Source organism: Podarcis pityusensis (assembly GCF_964106645.2).
Source record: "Podarcis pityusensis genome assembly, chromosome: 15".
NCBI lineage: Eukaryota > Metazoa > Chordata > Lepidosauria > Squamata > Lacertidae > Podarcis > Podarcis pityusensis.
Window position 1 is genome coordinate 31794559 of NC_138040.1, and position 21360 is coordinate 31815918.

A 21360-nucleotide genomic window follows, 5' to 3' on the forward strand; every position below is an offset into this window, starting at 1 on the left:
AACAACAAAGCAGGCCTGTGAGGTAAAAGTGACACTTAAGTCAAGATCAACAGGTAATGTTCATGGATGAATGGAGATTTAAGCAGCTTTTCCTCAGGCCTTGTTCTTTCTGATTGATTGATTGATTGCATTTATATCACACCTTTTTTTCTAAGGCTCTCAAGGTAGCATATATATCGTTCTCCCCCTCATCCATTCTCCCAACAACAACCCCTATGAGGTAGGTTATGCTGAGAGGCAGCGGCTGGCCAAAGTTCATCCACTGAGCTTAAAGACCGAGTGGAGATTTGAACCCTGGTCTCTCAAGCCCTAGTCAAGCTCTCTTACCACTACACCGCACTGTCATATCTCTCACTCAATCCACTCAGCAAGGGGTGAGGAACCATTCTTCGTTCAAGGACCACATCTCTTCACAGTCCATCTTCTGAGGACCACATGCTAGTGGTAAAAGTGTCCGTAGGCCAGAAGCAAAAGTAGGAAGAGAAACAGATGCAACTCTTGACCTTTTGTAAACTGGGCTATATTCCAGTCACACAAAAGCCAAAGGCTTCTGTATCCATCTCTCCATCCTGCCAAGCAAGAGGCAATATCAGAGTTCAAGGACGCATCTAGGTGTGGCAGAAGCACTCAAGGAGGCCATGGAGGAAGGGCTGGGGAGAAGAGTGGTCTGGAGAGAGTCCTGAGGGCCAGGCAGAAGGCTTTGAGGGCCTGAGGTTCTCCATCCCTTCACTAAACTTATGTCTGTGTGACACTAGCTCTGCCCTCCCTCCACACAAAAAACCTCCACTATGTCCATGGGGTACCTGCCTCATCTGCCTCACGGCTACCTCCAACAAGAGTTATCAGGGCTAGGTGTCTCTGGTAAGCAAGCTATGCCCACTAGGCAACAAAGCTCAAAATTATTATTATTATTATTATTATTATTATTATTATTATTTAAAAAGTTTCAAGAGTTGAACCTGAGAAAGCTCAAACCACACAAACACCCAGCCAGTTTTTCCGATGTGCATACTGAATCTAACACCACCAGCTCTGTTCGGAAACATCCCAAGTGATAACCACAGAACACTAGTTTTATGCCTGCTGTGGTGACACACACCTGTGGCTTCAGCACTAGCAGGAAAGCTATGATGCATCCTTGCACCGGCCATTCAGGAAGAAGCATCTATTTATGGGGCAACCTTGGTTTCTGGGCTATTTGCTCGAATAAAGGGAAACCGCCTTGGGCCTTGCCGCAGCATCCGTCACCGCAGTTTCTGAACCCTGCCAGCCCCTCGCTTGCTGCTACAGCGATTACTGTGCTGCCACCCCGGTAAAAGATGCCGCAGCTATTCTCCTCCCGCGGTCTCCAGTCCATTTGGCAAAGTGGCCGTTGAACTTCCTTAGGTAGCTTTGCATGCAGGTCGGCATTTTTCTCTCTCTCCTCGCCTCCCTCCCTCCACTCCATTCTGCCTGCCCTGTAAGATTAGAAAGCGCAATCTGCAGAAAATGCACTCGTGTGCTCATGCGGCTGGTGCAAAGTCTTTGACATGATTCCGTGGCCTATATTTAATGCTATCTGCTGCTACCCAGCTAAGGCGTGGGATTAGCTGGCGGGCCAATAAGCACTACTATAATGACGTTATAAGCCTTGGGGTTGAGAGTCTATGGAAAACTATAGCCTTGATGTCATTGTTTTTACAGTTTCCCCTGATGCCTTACACACACACTCACACACCACAGAGAGGGTTATTCTCCTCCTTGCTGATCCTATTGCAAGCGGGGTTAGATTAGGACACCATGAGCGCTGACGAAGGAGAAAGACAGTCAGTCAAGAGAGAGACTGTGGGAGGCCACTTCAGATCTCTACATGCTGGTAAAAAGGACGATAGAGTACACCTAATAAATTCCCAAGTACACGGAAGATTCTGTCAACTTTCTCTTACACTTTATTATATTGGCACTTACAGTCCACCCTTCCACCAAACGTTCCCAGGGCAGGTTACAAGAATGTCAGGATTAGAAACAATTTGCATTAAAATAATAAAATAAAACCACAGAACCACCAAGGACAACAGAGTAGAACAGCAGCAAACAACAAGGAGAAACAAGCAGAGCTATACAGTGGTCCCTCCAGATACGAATTTAATTCATTCTGGGGGTCCGTCCACAACCCAAAAAGTCTGTAGGCAGAAGCGCCACTTCTGTGCACGCACGCAGCGTGATTGAGCACTTCTGCGCATGCGATGAAACCTGGAAGTATACACTTCCGGGTTTGCTGTGTTCATAAACCGAAAGTTACGTATCCAGAGCGATACATAACTAGAGGGTCCACTGTACTCCACAACGCATGTCCAGAATCTTGGTGCAAGGTGCAACTAAGAATCTGAAATGTTTGTCACCGATACATTTTGTTCTGTTTTCATTGACATATTAAGGAACTACTCACCCTACCAATCGGGAAAGTCTAATAAGGCTACAGTATGATAGTTAGGAACTATGTTGTCTTTCATATTAATCTACTAATCTAACACATTTTGTGAACTAATACAAAAAGCCCTTCAAAAAAAAAAAAAAAAAGGATGAGCAGAGTGATTGATGACTACAGCCAGTGGAAGCTAGGTCATTAGGGCCAATGAAGTCTTGCCCCACCCACATCTGTCTGCCCCCACCTGCCTGCCTTATTTACAACCAGTCTAGGAGGTGGCACAACCTGTTAGCTTCCTCCTCTTTAGTCTTGCCCTTGTAGAACTATGCAGGGAGAGGAAATGACAATTATTTGGCTCTGCCTGTCAACGGCTCAGGCTCTGACTAGTGTTTGGGCTCCCAACAGCATTCTGCTCCACCGGTCTAAATGGGCTCTGGCCACCACGGGCTACACTTTTTGCTGGTTATCAGCTGGTTATCAGCAATGGAGGAAACAAACCCTATTAGATGTACTGCTGGATAAGTTTTTAATAGTTACTGTATTTGTTTAAAAACCAATAAAAAAAATTAAGTAACAAGAAAGATATCTGGCTAACACCACTAACATTTCAGGTTATATACACATACCCTCCAACATTTCTCCAATGAAAATAGGGACGTGCTATTCCATCCATTCTGGAGGAGACTCTTGAGAGTCCCATGGACTGCAAGAAGATCAAACGTATCCATTTTTAAGGAAATCAGCCCTGAGTGCTCACTGGAAGGACAGATCCTGAAGCTGAGGCTCCAATACTTTGGCCACCTCATGAGAAGAGAAGACTCCCTGGAAAAGACCCTGATGCTGGGAAAGATGGAGGGCACAAGGAGAAGGGGACGACAGAGGACGAGATGGTTGGACAGTGTTCTCGAAGCTACCAACATGAGTCTGACCAAACTGCGGGAGGCAGTGGAAGACAGGAGTGCCTGGCGTGCTCTGGTCCATGGGGTCACGAAGAGTTGGACACGACTAAACGACTAAACAACAACAACAACATTCCATCCATTCATCCATCAATTTATGCATGTGTGTATGCAGCTTCCAACATATTGAAAAACATAATAAAATATTAAACATTAAAAACTTCCCTATACAGATGCCTTCTAAAAGGTTGCATAGTTACTTATCTCCTTGGCTCAGGGACTGCATAACTCCATCCCTTCCAACATTTCTCCAATGAAAATAGGGATGTCCCAAGGAAAAAGGGGATGTTCCGGGATCAAATCAGAAACTGGGACGGCTTCTGTAAATCCAGGACTGACCCTGGAAAATAGGGTCACTTGAAGGGTCTGTATACATGACTGGACAAATTGTTTTATGATGTATTAGGCAGCCGCTGAGAGCCAATGTTGTCTTGGATGTGTCTGGATAAGTGCTGAGAAAAAAAGGAATACTCACACAAGCACACGCCTCAAGACAAGCACGACGAGCACGCTGGTTTATCTGAACCACCCGCCCAGCCCAAAGAGATCTGATCAATTCGCACAACAAAACCAGTGGACCTTAATATTTTGAGTGTAAGGAGGATGCCTTCAAAGAGAACGGCTGTGCAAGAACAACGTCCAAATGAAAGCTACAGATGTTAATAATTATGGTGCAATAGCCTCACCCATAGAGAGAGCAGAATACCAATATGATGAGCTCAAGTTAAAATGACAGCTTTAGAGAGGAAAGGGAAGAAATGCTTTTTTAAAAATAACAAAAAAAAGAAAACAATGTAAAAAAGAAAAACTTCTTCCTGCATAAAAACAACCATTTCAGAGTACAATTCACAATAATTTTTCATGGCTTTGTAAGACTCCAGCAAAAGGAAAACTTCTTGCAAAACATTGCAAGCGGGGCCAAAGGAGATACAGTTTCTTTTTGCTTTAGAGCCAAATTTTTTTTAAAAAAAATGTCCTTTTATTTTTGTTTCCCTATTTACATATCCTTAGGAATCAGCATGCAGAGAATCCTGCACTAGACAATGGACTTCCTCAGTCAGTACGCATGAAACTCTTAATCTCAGGGACACGGGTTCAAGTCCCACACTGGACAAAAGACTGCTGAACTGCAGCGGTTGGACTAGATGACCCCTGTGGTCCCTTCCAACTCTACAGTTATACATGAATGACATTCCCAGTAAGTCCTTGAATTTTTCCAGGACTGGGTCGATTTTAATCAGGAATCAGGAAAGAAGAAGGGAAAAATAAAAGCATTTGAGCTTCTCTAGCCAAATAATATCCAAATGGATTTAGCAGGATCTCTCTCACCATTAAGGAAAGCAGCAGCCTGTGAACACCTGAGTTTGCATATTCTCCCTCCCCATGCAGGATGGGTAAGGCATTTATTTTTTATATTCATTTAATTTAAACTGTATTTATTTAGTGCATTTGGTACGCTAGTGCGTTTAGTGCATTTAGTACGTTAAGCAGCTCAGAATGATGTGTCAAGCTCTCCTTCCGCATCTCAGCCATGCCTAAGTCACAAAGGAATTCTTTTCGCCTCACAAACCCTGAAATTTAGGTTAGGCCCCAACTGCACTATGCATTTAAAGCAGTTATCATACCACTTTAAACAAACATGGCTTCCCTCAAGGAATCTTGGGAACTATAGTTTCTGAATGGTGTTGGGAGTTCTTAGGAGATCTCGATTCCCCTCACAGAGCAACAATTCCCAGAGTTCCCTGAGAAGAGGGATTGACTGTTAAGCCGCTCTGGGATGGGAACAGGGGGGGTCTCCTAACAGCTCTTAGCATCCTTTACAAACTGAAGCTTGCTGGAAGGGATCTGTAGGTCCCTTCACACACATGTGGTGGGACTATCTCAGAGTTGCCCAGTTCTGGGATGAGATGTTTTGGGGAACAAAAACATTGGGGAAACCTGTAAAGAAAGAAAAAACCCCCAACGGCATTGTTGAGTACATTCAGTGGAGACAGCCAAGAGTTGTTTTATACAAACATTTAATTGGCTACTTAAAAATTGGAAAGAAGCAAAGAGTTCAAATGTACGAAAGTGATATCAGGCTATCTGAGACATAGCACTTTCTGATAAGCTGACAAAAACGTTTTGCAACTAAAGGGCAATAATAATAATAATAATAATAAATACGTTCATGGCAGGTGGCCATTCATCCAGCAGACAACAACGATTCCACAGGACAAATTGTACCTGGCACATTCCATACCATATGGTTCTGCTAACATTTTCCTTCATGTTCATATTAGCAACTTTCAGCCTCTTTCCACTTCAGGGCTTGTATGAACTTTACTGTTTGCATCTGAACTATGCCTCTATGTTGAGGAAAGGGGGAGGGGGGTGTTCAGTTCATTGTCATCATCCGTCCCCCAATATATATATATATATATGTAGAGAGAGAGAGGTTCATAGTTGAAGGAATGATCTGAACCTGGGTTTCCCAGGACTTACTTTGACACTCTAACCACTACACCACACAGTACACCACCAAGCACTCACCCTAGCATCTCATACAATGCTTTCTTTTTGGAGGAGAAACTGCAGCTGCAGGGCACTCTATGCTTAACAGCTCTGCAGAGGTGAAGGTGCTAGGTTTACTTCCCTCCCTCATCACCCTGTGTACAAAACTGAAAAGCGCAAGATAAAAACCAGCTGTCGCAAGGAAGAAGAAGATAAAGAGAGCATTGTCCCATGTGTCCTGGAAATTTCAGGGCATTTATCAGTCCCCTGTTGGCTCAGAACCACCCTGAACGCATCTTTATTTTCATGCAAAATCAATTTGGACCCATACGTGCATGAATTGGCTGGAAAGAGGAACTTGCTCATTTTCCACAAGGACTCAATTTACAAAATAAATAAATAAAATGTGTTAGAGGGCTGTTGTGCTGAGACTTGGCTACATTGCACCTGACATTTACCACATTCAAGAATAGTGGCAGGTGAGTCATTAAGGTGATCATCCAAGACAATTGCATCAATTGATTCTCTCCCCCCCCCCAAAAAAAGTCCCAACTACTAACAAAGCCAAATGTTTCAGAAAAGTCACACTAAACAATGAGGTATTAAAGCTGTCTTCTGGCTGGCCCAAAATAAATCCTGGTTAGTAGAAGAAGAAGGAATAGATGTGGGGCCTGAAGATTGCCCCCCCCCCCCGAAATGGAGGGGAGAATAAGCAGATCTACCAGCCCTCTCCCGACCCTCCATTGTTAGGAAAACTCTAGTTTAGGATCCCTCCCAAGCACCATTTTCAGACTCTCATCTCCTCTGGGATTAGTTAGACATGCAGAGGGTTGAGAGATCTCCCTTAGAGGGTTTGAATGGCTTTGAAACAGTGCCTAGCCCTCCTCAGCTAAACCACAAAATTATTTGCATGCTTGAAGAAAGCTGAACTGCCAAAGTACATGCAATTGCCTCCTCCCTACCTACCATGCCCCAAATAAGGAATGAAACAAAAACATCTCAAGGTGAAATCTAGCCACAACCACACCACTGACTATCTAGAAAGAGCTTCATTAACAGCAACCAAACTTTTCAGCCTCACTGGTTGCAAATATTGTTGATGCCGATTGGAGAATCTACTGCTGCAACACTCCCACTGATTGTTTTTACCTATTGATCCTCTCCAATCTAGTCTTTAAACACACACACACACACACACACACACACACACCGCATTTAGCCTCTTGCGCCAGTTATACAACTCAGGTTTCATGCCAGAAGGTGGCACTAACTGTAACCACTGTGTGAGAAACTTGTTGGCAGTCACTGGAATTTAAGAACATTGTAATGTTAAAAAAAGAAACCAAAGGAAGTGGTTCTTGGAAGAGCAGGATGTCAGTTTATACCTTCATTAGAACCAGTATTTCTGAGAAAGGGGCATGTGTTTGTGTTTGTGTGTTGGGAGGGTGGGCAAACCCAGGAATGCAATCAACCATCACACAATTTCTTAAACTAAGCAGATTTTCTGGCTATACCTCCCAGCGGAAACCTGCACAAACCAAGCTCCTTGGAATCTCTGCTCATAGCTTCAGGTTTTTGCATAAACACATGCCTAAGTTTTTGCTGAGCCTCCTCCTGCAAAACTTGCTTGCTGGGCGGTTAAATGCAGCAAAAACTTCACACTCCCGGTGATGACACTGCCATGGCCAATGGCCATCCCTCGCTAGCTGGGTATCTAACATTCTCTGCCTGCATATAAGGATGCAAGTGTTTGAAAGTGCTAGGGAGTACTCCTCTCTCCTGCCTGGAGCTGGACACAGATCAAGGGATCTGGCAGCTCTCACCAGATACGGAAAAGAGCAAAACAGCTTTGAGTTTCACTCCCAAGAGGAGAGAGACCGCTTCCTTCCAAGCATTATGTCAGACTCAGTGCTAGAGCTGGAGAGATCACAGTCTAGCACTCCTTAGGGTAGCTGGACAGAACTAAAAAGCCTTTGTCAGGATGAGAACCTGGGTTTCCTTCTCTGAAACAAAAAGCTGTCGTGATGACCAAGGGGATCTCCCACAATAGCTACATTGCATTACTTCACAGCCATATCAGGGGAAGGCAGAAACAAGACTGGCTTCCAGATCTCTGGGGAATTTGTAGCAGATGGAGTTTTTCTTGACTTAAAGGTAAAGGTAAAGGATGCCTGACAGTTAAGTCCAGTCGGGAACGCCTCTGGGGTTGCGGCGCTCATCTCGCTTTATTGGCCGAGGGAGCCGGCGTACAGCTTCCGGATCATGTGGCCAGCATGACTAAGCTGCTTCTGGCGAACCAGAGCAGCGCACGGAAATGCCGTTTACCTTCCCGCCGGAGCAGTACCTATTTATCTACTTGCACTTTGACGTGCTTTCGAACTGCTAGGTTGGCAGGAGCAGGGACCCAGCAATGGGAGCTCACCCCATCGCGGGAATTCGAACCGCCAACCTTCCAATCGGCAAGCCCAAGGCTCAGTGGTTTACACCACAGCGCCACCCACGCCCGCTTTTCTTGACTTACACTTGCTTAAAAGCAGCAACAGCCACATTAAATTAGTCTTCTAGAAACAAGAGAGCCAGGAGTAGCTTTTCTGCGAGAGAGAACTGTGAAATTCAGTTCTGCTACTGAGAATAAAAAGGTACCCTGTTCCTAGGCTATGATCACCCCTTCTCTCCCCCAAAGCACACCGTTTTATACTGAGTCCCTTTGGTGATCTTAAGACTCCAAGTATGCCATGTCAACAAAAATAGATCCTTTGCACACTTGAGATCTGCCCACTCCTGAGAGCTGCAGCAGTGGGTCTCAGAATGAAAGCCCAGTTAAGACACTGGGATCTCCTCCTTCCTGGCCTGACTGAAAGGCTCAAGCCTCTATCCAGGACTCTCTCTGACCCCAGACAGCCTGCAGCTAGGAGTTGCTCCTTTTCGTAGCCCTTATGCAGCCTAGCCTTCTGACCACTTAGCCAAATAAGCTCACTCACTTGCTTACTTCAGTATCAGTATCAAACTTTATTTTGGTTGCAGACTGAAATATTATTGCATTTATATCCCACTTTTTCTCCAGGGAGCTCAAAGTGGTATGCATGGTTTTTTCCTTCCTCATTTAATTGCCACAACAACCCTGTGAGGTAGGCTAGGCTGAGAGGCAATGACTGGCCCAAGGTCACCCAGTGAGCTTCATGGCTGTGTGGGGACTTGAACTCTGGTCTCCCAGGTCATAGTCCAACACTCTAACCGCTGCACCACACTGCCTCTCACCTCCATATGACTCACTCCTAACTAGGGATGGGATTCAGTTCACGTTGAGGGCAAACATACATAACATGCATTTTCCAAAATAAGACACAAACCAAACACAGCCATCCTTCAAAATTCACAAATTGTGCAAGGTACAAAAATGGGTATAAAGTATGCCCAAAAAATGCATATATATTAGTGAAAATTACATACAAAAATGCATTATGTTAGAGAATATTATTGCAAAAAATGTGTTCATTAGGCAAAACTGCATACAAACAGCTGAATATTGGAGAAATTTGCACTAAAATGCTGGTGAATTGTCGAAGGTTGTCTTTTTTGGTTGTTGTTGTTTAATGCAAACTGATGTAGAAATGTGGGGAACTGAAATTAACATGGGAGAAAGGGAACGAGACAAACAGAAACTGACAGTTTAGCCCATCCCTACCCGACAAAAACCCAAAAGCTGTAACATAAGGTTTGTTCTCTGCAGGAAACAAACCACAGGCCTGTGGTGGCTTATAACTCTATAAGGCAAGTTATAGCTGCAGAAGCACAGAAGCAGCAGAACAAGAGGAGGAGCGAAGCAGATATGATTTTCCGTCTGGGTTCACCGAACACTTGTTCATTCTTGCTAAGCCATGCATTGGCTTAGCGCTACATGTGAATATATCTCTGAAATAATTATCAAAATCTTCTCAGGGAAGAAGTAATTGCTAGTTTGTTAACCTTTAGTCCACCAGACTTTAGTCCACAGCAGCCACGAAATTAGAAGACGCCTGCTTCTTGGGAGAAAAGCAATGACAAACCTAGACAGTATCTTAAAAAGCAGAGACATCACATTGCCAACAAAAGTCCGTATAGTTAAAGTTATGGTTTTCCCAGTAGTGATGTATGGAAATGAGAGCTGCACCATAAAGAAGGGTGATCGCCGAAGAATTGATGCTTTTGAATTATGGTGCTGGAGGAGACTCTTGAGAGTCCCATGGACTGCAAGAAGATCAAACCTATCCATTCTGAAGGAAATCAGCCCTGAGTGCTCACTGGAAGGACAGATCGTGAAGCTGAGACTCCAGTACTTTGGCCACCTCATGAGAAGAGAAGACTCCCTGGAAAAGACCCTGATGTTGGGAAAGATGGAGGGCACAAGGAGAAGGGGACGACAGAGGACGAGATGGTTGGACAGTGTTCTCGAAGCTACCAGCATGAGTTTGACCAAACTGCGGGAGGCAGTGGAAGACAGGAGTGCCTGGCATGCTCTGGTCCATGGGGTCACGAAGAGTCGGACACGACTAAACGACTAAACAACAACAACAGTCCACCAGATGTTGATGAACAACAATTTTCATTACCCCTAGCCATTGGCCATGCTTCCTAAGGCTGATGGGAGTTGTAGTTCGGCAACTTCCTGAGGGTCAAAGGCTCCCCATTCCTGCCAACAATTTGTACTTCAGACAGCCCCAAAGCAAGCACATCTGCTACCACAAGCACCAGCAAAGAAAGGAAAAGAAAGTCTATTTAAGTTTTCCAGGTCGTGTGTGAGGCTATGTAATTTTTCGAACTGTTCAATTACACCAACAAAAAGCCGCTGCTGCTCCTTATTATAATAGGACAGGTGTCAGGAGCAAGAAAAGTTCTCAGACGCCAAGACTGAAAGCAAGGAAGGTGGAAATCAATGCGTTCCCATTCTGAAACCATCTCCAGGATGGAAACAAGTTAAACTAGCAAGCAGCAAAAAGATTGCTATTGATGGCTGGGTCATTTAAAAGCTATCTTGGACAAGGCTTCTTTGAATGACGAACGCCTAGCAGGAGGCAATATAAGCCAGGAAATTCGACTTCTATTTCTAAACTTTGCCTCTTGGGAATGTGGGCAATGCAATAATATGCTCTTCAATAGCACTTTCCATCTAAGTATCGCAAATGCATTACAAGCAATAATGTATTACATTTCACAAGCCCCAGGTGGCAGATACATACATCATCTAAGATGGGAGAGACAGTCGAACAATCTAATTCTTTATCATTTACCTGGATCTGAGTGCAATGAGTGACTGTTTTGAAAAGGCTTCAGCTCCCGCTTGTTTTCTACATGCAAGACAAAACAACTGTGAGTGACGTGCCCCTAATTTCCCAGCTTTCCACTTTCACAAATCACTTTCCGCATCAGACTGGCTCAGTCATCATGAACTCTGTATAATAAACCACAGTTTACTGGACCAAAATCAAGCATTGTGTCCACACACTCCATCATCCCCCTCCCTTCTCTCACATACTTAACAGAAAAACAGACCATTTGTTAAGCCAGTTTCTCATTACGGCTGAATCAGAAAAATGATTTAATACCCTGATTTATAGTAAGAAATCAAACCACAGTTTCCTGGTTCAAATGCAACAGGAAACTCAGTTAATGAACTGCAAAAGTTTTCCACTAATGAAAGGAGGTGTGTGCAGACACAGCATTTGATCTTGATATAATAAACCAGTTTATTGGACTGGTAAGTACATCTGAAATGAGCTACTGAGTTGTCTGTACAACGATTGGGATTCTGGGGCATGCTTTAAGAGAGATGTTCAATTCACAATGAGAATCAGTGAACTAGAGAGGACTCAGCATTCACCTGCTCATTGCAAGGAAAACTTAGAAGCAGGGAAGCTTTTGAGCCATCACTGGTTTTCTCAGTGAGTACCACTTGTGTACACTATGTTACCTGTGGATCTTCTTCCCTTATTTTTAGCTGCTTTTTATAAGAAGCTGGTAGAGTCACCAAATTCCAAAGTTGGCCTCGAAAAATAATCAGGGTCATTGATTTAAGGACACAGTTAACTTCCTATGGAAAATAAGTCACGAATTAACATTACTTATGTACCGATACAAAAAAGTATTAATTGTTATGTGCTACTTTCCTAGTAACTTTTCTGTGTACCATACTTCCAGAGGGCAAAAATTATAGTTTAGAAGCTGATATTATTCTCTTTGTTCTGCACAGCTTCTTTGAAGCACAGCATATTTTTCCACCCAGAGGGTAAGTTCCACAGAAGATGAAGGTCCTTTGTGTGAGAATCACAGAGATCCAACACGTTGAGGAATACCTCGGAGGACACAATTACTAGCGGAGCGCAGACCTTGCATGTAAATAGGCCCAGGTTCTATCTTTGGCATATTCAGGTAAGGCTGAGAAAAGCTCCTGTCTGAAACCCCGGAGAGTTGAGACCAATCAGTGTAGAGCTAAACCAGGCTTCCTCAACCTTGGCCCTCCAGATGTTTTGAGACTACAATTCCCATCATCCCTGACCACTGGTCCTGCTAGCTAGGGATCATGGGAGTTGTAGGCCAAAAAACATCTGGAGGGCCGAGGTTGAGGAAGCCTGAGCTAAACAGACCAATGATCTGCTTCACACTCCCAACACCAAGTGTGAGGGAACCACCGGCCCTTCAGATGTTACTGGACTACAAGTCCCATCAGAACTGCCCATTGGCCATGCTTTCTGGGACTGATGGGAGTTGCAGTTCATCAATATCTGGGGGCCCAAGTTCCCCACACCTGTTCCACTTCATATTAGTTACTGTGGGGCAATCTAACCCAAAAGGACTCTGTATCTACCGTCGTTTCCGAATTTACCTCCAGGTCTGCTGATTTAACAACAGCTCTGTTTCGTTAGGGTCCTGCAAGAACTATTGGGCATGGAAAGATGTTTCAAAACTTATTTCCTTGATGAAATTTGTCCTACATGCAGTTAAGATGGCTTCCTCTCCCCTGCACTTAAAAAGTACAGTACTTCAGAACCCATTTGTCCTCTGAAAACCAAGGTTGCCTAAGACCCAAGTGTTGTACAGCATGTGGAGCGGGGGGCACATCCCAACTGACCTCATCCTTTTTCTTATTTCACTGGAATACTCCGTCTTATTTATTCATTAAATTTAAACCCTGCCTTCCTCCTCCCCAAGGAGTCCAGGGCGGCAACAGGAATTTCACGGAAGGAAAAGCAACCCTTCTTTGCAAAGACCATCCGTGTAATGTCGTATTTTCATTGTGCAAAGCTTAAGGAACACAGCAGGAAGCGTAATGTTCCATTTAAAGTCAGCTACTGAAGAAAATAATGTTTTTGGGGAAGTCAAACCTGCCAAGAGGAAAGGAAGACTGAAGGAATGGCAAAGTCATTCAATTGTATTCCTTATCAGAACACCATGGTCATGATCCCTTTGTAATAACAGCTTATCACAAAACCATTATGCTCAAAACAGCTTACAACAATGAGAATGTTACCACACTATCAAAACTTGCAAGGATAGTTCCATAACAACACTCATGGAAGGAGTTCATATGTGAGTTTCAATTTTTAAGCATGACAACTAGTACAGTAATACTTTTTCCCTCCCTTCAGAGGATGGGAGTGGTGGTTTGGGGTTTTTTTTAAAGCCCTGAAAATTAATGAGCTGACAAACCAAATAGACTTCCAGAAGCGCTGCAGGTCAGGATGAGACTTTTGAAAACACCCTTACAAATAATCAGGACTCAGATGAGAAGTTGAAAGAACCACTCAGTGACCTCTTTCCCCAATGAATATATATACATATTTTAAGTTTTAAAAGAATCTCTCTTTAAATCCAATTGCCAGTGTCAAGTCTGCCATTCTGAAGAATGTTATCCAGGGAATCCCCAAGGCTAACACAGTTCATTACAGCGAGGAAAAGCAAATAAAATGTTGTAAAGACGAAATAAGATACATTTCCAGTTACAAGGAAATAGGTTTACAAATACGGTTTTAAGGCTGCGATCCTCAACCCCACTTAACCCAGGAGGAAGCCCCACTGAAGTGAGCAGGGCTTACGTCTGAGTAGACATCATTTGGGTAGACATCAACTTCCTATCCCATTTTCCATGGAGATGTTGTTTCTTCCCTTTTGCTGCATCCTATCTTCTATCTATTCAATCATAACCAATTAGAATCTAATTAATTTTGTTGTTCATAGCTCAAATCCTGCTCACGAGTTCAACATACTATAGTATTTCTTTAAGTAATCCAGAAAAGGCATCCATTCTTTTCTGTCATACAGTCAATGAGCCAGGAGGACTTTCCACCGAGTGATGATTCATTTAGGTAAAGAGTGGGGATGAAACTGTCCTGCCAATAAACTTAATTTTCCTACCATCACCACATGCTGGTTTTGTTGGGGTGGCCATTGTTAAGAGTTTACCGTTTACCATTTTCTTATCAGATGGGTTGCTTAATCGCAAAACAAGTCATTGCTTTCTGAAAACGAGCTATGTAGAACACACAGAAAGATACAATAAAAGCCCCTCTAAGTTGCCCACAGGGAGAAAGGGGCAAACTGAGAACCTTTGGAAATCTAGGGTTGAAACATGAAATTTATTACGGTCAGAGACCAGCTTGAAAAATCCAGGGTTAAAATTATCTGTATGATGCTCAGGGCCGGATTTAGGTTTGATGAGGCCCTATGCTACTGAAGGTAATGTGGCCCTTTATATGTCCAGCTGTCCTTTGTCAACAACAATTTGTCGGTGTTTTTTATGTTAAATATATGCTATATGGTAATTTATGAACCTAATAGGTATCTAAAGCCATTTTCACAAAACAAAATAGGTGTTTTATCAAAGTAATTGTTGAACTGAAATATAACTAAGAAGTATATTAATAGTGAAATAATTAATAATAATAATAATAATAATAATTTATTATTTATACCCCGCCCAACTGGCTGAGTTTCCCCAGCCACTCTGGGCGGCTCCCAATCAAGTGTTAAAACCAGTACAGCGTTAAATATTAAAAACTTCCCTGAACTTAAGATGTCTTCTGAATGTCAGGTAGTTTTTTATCTCTTTGACATCTGATGGGAGGGCGTTCCACAGGGCGGGCGCCACTACCGAGAAGGCCCTCTGTCTGGTTCCCTGTAACCTTACTTCTCACAATGAGGGAACCGCCAGAAGGCCCTCAGCGCTGGATCTCAATGTCTGGGCTGAACGATGGGGGTGGAGACGCTCCTTCAGGTATACAGGACCGAGGCCGTTTAGGGCTCAAACTGTATGTAGATTTTATTTTATTTGTTTTTTATCTTATATTTTGGAAATGTACATCCCGGTGTTTTTTTCCTTTAATTTTTTTGGGGGGCCCCAAGAGAGTGAGGCCCTAAGCTATAGCTTGTTTAGCTTATACATAAATCCCGCACTGATGATGCTGTTGTTGAGCCTTGGCACAGAAGTACCTGCACCAGAGGTGAGAATCCACTGGGTGAATACAGCCTTCAAAGCTTGATATCTTAACTCTTGAGACTCTTGCCACCCCAGAATGCCATCAGTACTCACCAGCACTAGTGTAGTGGTCAAATTCAGAAGTTCAGGGTCCCTTTCATGACAGTCACAGACGCACACCCTCACAGCCATGCCCCCTTCTAAGATTATGCAACAATCTTTTAATTATACAATAATAATAATAATTAGGAATGCATTGCCATGATCAATGAAGATCTCAAAGTGTGGCCATTCAGCTAGATCTGGTAATTTCTGTACATGCACATGGACAAATTACATGGAGAGCTCCAATATCTTACTGCAGAGTGACTTAAGTTGCATTTCCCTTTTGTGCATAACAGAACCTGCACACCATTCCCTTGAAACTGAAGCGCCTTGTGTTTGCAGTGTTCCTAAGGGCTTAGTTTGGAGCATATGGAATACCAACACCAACTCAGTGTGCTTCTTATATGCCTTCTCCAGAGTGACCCTAGGAGCCAATCCACAGTTGTGAACTTGCCTCCGTTCACTCTAATTGGCTCCAATCAGCACAAAGGGCGAAATGACTTCTTCTCATTGGCTAAAGGGTTTCCTTGTATGCTGATTGAGCGGTTCTAGGATGCTGTGGATACTGCAGCAGAAGTAGCAGCAGATCTTCAACCCTTCATGCTGCAACCTTGGATCTCTGCATCTCTGCCCACCAGTTCCAATCCCCCTGCCCACCTCGGGTGCTTTGGCCTGGCTGAAGTGCATTCTTGAACTATGATAACGTTGCATAGATGGAAAAATGTGTATGCCTGGATTGTAGCCTACTGTACAAAAGCCATGCAAAACCCACTCATTCTCAAGAGCAGGCATAGGCAAACTCCGGCCCTCCAGATGTTTGGGACTACAGTTCCCATCACCCCTAGCTAACAGGACCAGTGGTCAGGGATGATGGGAATTGTAGTCCCAAACATCTGGAGGGCCAGAGTTTGCCTATGCCTGCTCAAGAGGTTGTCCATGAAGGAATGATGCCCTGATTCTGAAAACAGCTCCCTACCTTTCACCTACACTATACAATTTTAAGAACAAAAAAGGAGAGCTTTCCTAACGAATAATTTGTGCCACTATTTGCCATTTCATTTGCCATTCATTGTGTGGTGAAGAACTACATAATTCTAGAGGGTTTAGGATTTGATAGGTCAGCCAGTCATTTGAAATTGCATTGTATGTTTATGCTTTGCCCAGAATATTCCAAAGGAGGCCGAATTTGCAGTTCTACATCTAGGAGATTGAATGCACCAATATAACCCTCCCCTCCGTGTACATTTGGGTGTGACAGCTTCTTGTCAAGACTGATTTACAACTGTTTCCTGTACTTTAGCATGACTATTCTGCCAGCTTTTCCAGCAGCTTAGTTAATCTACTTATAATATCCTGTTGTTCACTTGCTGGATCAAATCTTCTTCTGCTAGCTCTGACCAATTTGACAAATCCATAGCTAAATTCTTAGGTACTGACTTGCTTTCCTCTGCAAATAACTGAGTGGCCAACTTACAATTTTTGTAGGTTATCAGTGTTCTTTTGGGGAGGTGCTATGATTGGTTCATCCCCATGAATAAGATCTGTGACCTGCTAAGGTTGAATTTCAGAATGCTTTTCCACCCAGACCTCCTTTTCTGACCGACAGCAGAGATCCAACTGGTGTGTCTTCAAAATGCCCAATAGGAAATACCCCCTTCACAATCAATTCAGTTTTCATTCCTATGATGGACAAAATGCTTTTAGTTTCAAAAGTGAGAAGAATTCTCTGGGATTGTCCATTATCTCAGATCCTCTTAACTAAATTTAGATCCATGTTGTCCAGTAATAACCTTAGATGTTTAGCCCAGAACGTGAACCCTCAGTAGGGAAGTGGTCTCCATAGCTATAATATGACATGGTTTCAATATTAGGTTATTCATTTGAGTTGGAATTCTCATTTCTCTGATTTTAATTAAATTATTTCAGGACACTGAGGGAATGCACTCCTGAGCTGAAATAGGACTCTGTACTCTTGACCTACACTGTACCAGTCTCAGTCTCTTAAATAGAACTGACTTTAGAGAAATCTGCATTTAGCTACAAAATCCATTGTGTGACTTTGGACCAATTACCATCTCTCAGCCTAAATGACCTTACAAGGCTGTGTGTGGCTAAAATAGAGGGAATCATGTATGCCAGGGAATCATGGTGCCCTTCAGTAGCTGTTCGACCACAACTCCCATCATCCCTGAGCATCAGCCATGTTGGCTGGGGCTGATGGGAATTGAAGTCCAATACAGCGGGAGGGCCACAGGTTCTCCAACCCTACGTACATCGATTTGAGCCCCTTGAACAAAGGATGTTATAGAAAAGCCATATATAAATCAACTAAACATTATGGTTGGTTCATTTTTCAAACAGAACTCAATGAAAATGGGCAGACATTTGAGCAGTAGAAAAAACATTGATCCAGCACTCAAAGAACCCCAGGGAGATACAAAGAGATATATCATTTCTAAAAAGGAGAGGGGTTAATATGGTTTGTCATATAGCGACAAAGGTCTGACTTCTCAAAATTCTCTACACCCAAAGTAGCCAATGTGATGCCCTCCGTATGTTGTGGACTACAACTCCCATCAGCTACAATTCCCAGAGTGATTTAACAATTAATCCCTCTTCCTAGGAAACTCTTGGGAACTGTCGCTGTGTGAGGGGAATAGGTGGTCTCCTAACAACTCTCAGTGACCTTAATAAGCTAGTTTACAGTTCCCTTGATTTGGGGGGAGCAGCCATGACTGTTTAAAGTGGTATGATACTGCTCTAAATGTATAGTGCAAATGGGGCCTAGGAAGACGACTGCAAACAACGAAACAGTAGAATTACTCATTGTTTCCTCAGTAAAGAAATGGTGGGCAACCCACCTACAGAGCAGTTTCCAGTTAGTTAAAAAAAAGCCCCAACAGAAACACAAATAGATGAAGAATAGAAGAATAAGGTGAGGGAAATGAAAATAAAAGGTGTGGAGGCACATTCCTCTCTTAATTACCACAATGAATAGATAACACATAGTTCATGAAGAGGGGGAAAGAGGAAAGGGCATCTTCTCTGAGGCCCTCTTCACCACTTCAAATTGATTAGGTAACAATTTGAAGATCTGGTTTGGTGCCACGGCAAGTGGAAGCAGGGCTTTTTTCAGTGGTGGCACCCTCGTTGTGGAATTATTCATTCAAAATGGCCTACCCAGCAATCTCTCATTTTGCAGTCGGCACATTAAAACATTTCGGAAGACACCTGAAGGCCTACATGAACTCTGTGATGTGTCATCCCCATTGTTGAGTCTGGTTTTGTCTGCTTTAATGACAGATAGGCCCTTTATGATGGTGCAGTAATGTAGTGGTAGTGGGGAACCAAATCCCTAAGTAACTGATGATCCTGTTCTGTAAAGCCCCTGACCTGTAGGACTGCATTCCTGTTGAGATATGGCACGCATCAGAAACACTTGGGAAATATTTTTGCTCCAACAATCTTTGCTGTCTCTGCCATGGGTGTTCATAAACTTATCTTCTTTTATTATATTTTGTACATTGCCTTGGGACATACATGGAAGGTGAATAATAATGATAATAATAAAGCAACATCTGTAGCAGCTGCTACTCAAGAGCTAGAGGTTACACCACTAGGCTGAAGGTCATATTGGATAATGGACAAAATCCTTCCCTTCAGAAAATGCAAACTAAACTAAAAAAAATTATGTATCTTCAGATACCAGGGCAGGGGTTGTATTCAACTAAATTTTACTCAGAGTAGACCCACTGAAAGTAATGGGCCTAACAGTCAGGGTCATTGATTTTGATAGGCTTACTCTGAGTAAAACTTAGTTGAACACCTCATTGCAATTACAACCTTTCCCCCAAACACAGAAATTTATGAGTCTTAGCAAGTAAAAGCTTATTTACAGACCCAACAGGTTTTTCCTGTATTCCCCTTTTATAAGAGGCATTCATGCTTAGCTGGACTGAATGGTCCAACTAGCTCAACATCCGATGCATTAATGATAAATTCAGCCTCCCAAGTGCCCATCTGTATGTAGCCAAAACATCAACATGCATGCACAAAAAATGAGATATCTACAGGCTGGGGGAAATCCTAAGTAAGTTTTCTTTTCTTGCCAAAACTTTCATTTTATACCAAAAATACTTATAATCATTATACTGTATATTTCTGTGAATAAGATGATATCTTTTCCTTAGAAATAATAGGCAAAAATTGCGGGTCGTCTTCTACATGGAAAGCAGAGCGGGGATAGGTGATTGGTGGCAGCAGCCAGCAGGAGATTGTCAGCGGTGATTGGGCGTTTGATTGTTTGCTGCGGCAAGGCCTGATGATGATTGGCTGCGACAATTGGGTGGGTGATTTACGTCAGCGGCGAGGCGTGCGTGCAATCGGCTGTGGTTGCGTCGAGTGGGCAAGTGGGCTTTTGGCTGTGAGTGTGCAGGCGATTGGTGGCCGTGGCAATGCGCGCGGTTTTCAGTTGCGGGCTCAACAACTCTGGGCAATCTCCCCCCAAAAGAAGCTAAACAAGTTTGGGCAATTCTCGCCTCAAAAATACGGTACATTTATTTATACCCTGCCTTTTCCCCTGACAAGAGACTCAAGGCAGCTTACAGATATTATATCGGGGAACCAATAATTTAAAAACAATTAAGAGAGAGAGAAGAAAGGACATTATGATCTATCAGAAACATGCAGACAATTATGGGAGGGAGAGAAAACTCAAAATGGTCCAATGAGGACTAAGCATGCTCAAGTGACCACAGAACCCCAAGAAGTCTCTAGAGCAGCCTTTCTCAACCTGTGGGTCCCCAGATGTTGTTGAACTACAACTCCCATCACCCCTAGTTAGCAAGGCCAGAGCGCTCAGGGATGATGGGAGTTGTAGTCCAACAACATCTGGGAACTCACAGGTTGAGAACCATTGCTAGAAGGAGGAAAAAGAGGAATGGAAAGAGAATGGAGGAACCCAGGAAAGGGTGTGTCTAGCTGGCACCTTCAACAGATGACTCTACCATGCAGCATGTGGTTTCACATCTCACTTTTTCTATCTGCTGTTGACTCAGAAGAAGAACAGGGCAACAACAATAAGGCTGGCTTTGCTTTTGTGTCTTCTGCAAGAGCCAACGGCAATAACAGAAATGACTCTTGGGGAAAGACGGTTGCTCAGTAGCAAAACTCATGTTTTACCTGAGGAAGGCGTCCAGGTTCAATCAAGACCAGAGGTGCTCCCTATCTAAAACCCTGGTGAGCAGCTGTCAGTCAGTGTAGACCAATGATCTGCCCTTGCATCAAGCAGCTTGCTACATTTCTAGACATTAAATTGGTGTACCTGTCCTCCATCGTTTCATCTCTGTGCCAGGGACATCTCCTCCTCGCCGAAAACATCTTGGACACACCCCTCACTAGAACAATCTTTCGCAACATGGTGCCAGCCACATGTTTGACTCCAACTCTCATCAACCCCAACTGGCCTGGTCAATGGTCAAGGAAGATGGCAGCTTCATTTTATTTTAACAGAATGTACTATACACTGCTTGGTTGTAAACAGAACCTCTAAACAGTTTACAAGAAATAAAAGAAAGAAAGCATTCATATGGCCAATCAAATGCCAAGTTAAAAACAGATATTTTAAGAAAATCAAAATACAACTAAGACCAACAGTTAAGCTAAAAACAGATTAAAACATGGCAACTTCTACATAGTTTGGTAACATCTGGAGGGCATCAGGTCGGGAAAGATTATGCTAGAACAGGGGTAGGCAACCTAAAGCCTAGGGGCCGGATGTGGCCCAATCGCCTTCTCAATCTGGCCCGCGTACAGTCCGGGAATCTGTGTGTTTTTACATGAGTAGTATGTGTCCTTTTATTTAAAATGCATCTCTGGGTTATTTGTGGGGCATAGGAATTTGTTCATATTTTTTCCCCTTCAAAATATAGTCTGGCCCACCACATGGT

The 21360-nt window shown here is 43.3% G+C and overlaps 1 protein-coding gene across 4 annotated transcripts in view; it reads right to left on the bottom strand.

Moving 5' to 3' along the window:
- Positions 1-21360, bottom strand: part of ST3GAL4 (ST3 beta-galactoside alpha-2,3-sialyltransferase 4) — a 181216-nt gene that overhangs the window by 140524 nt on the left and 19332 nt on the right. The window lies entirely within an intron of this gene.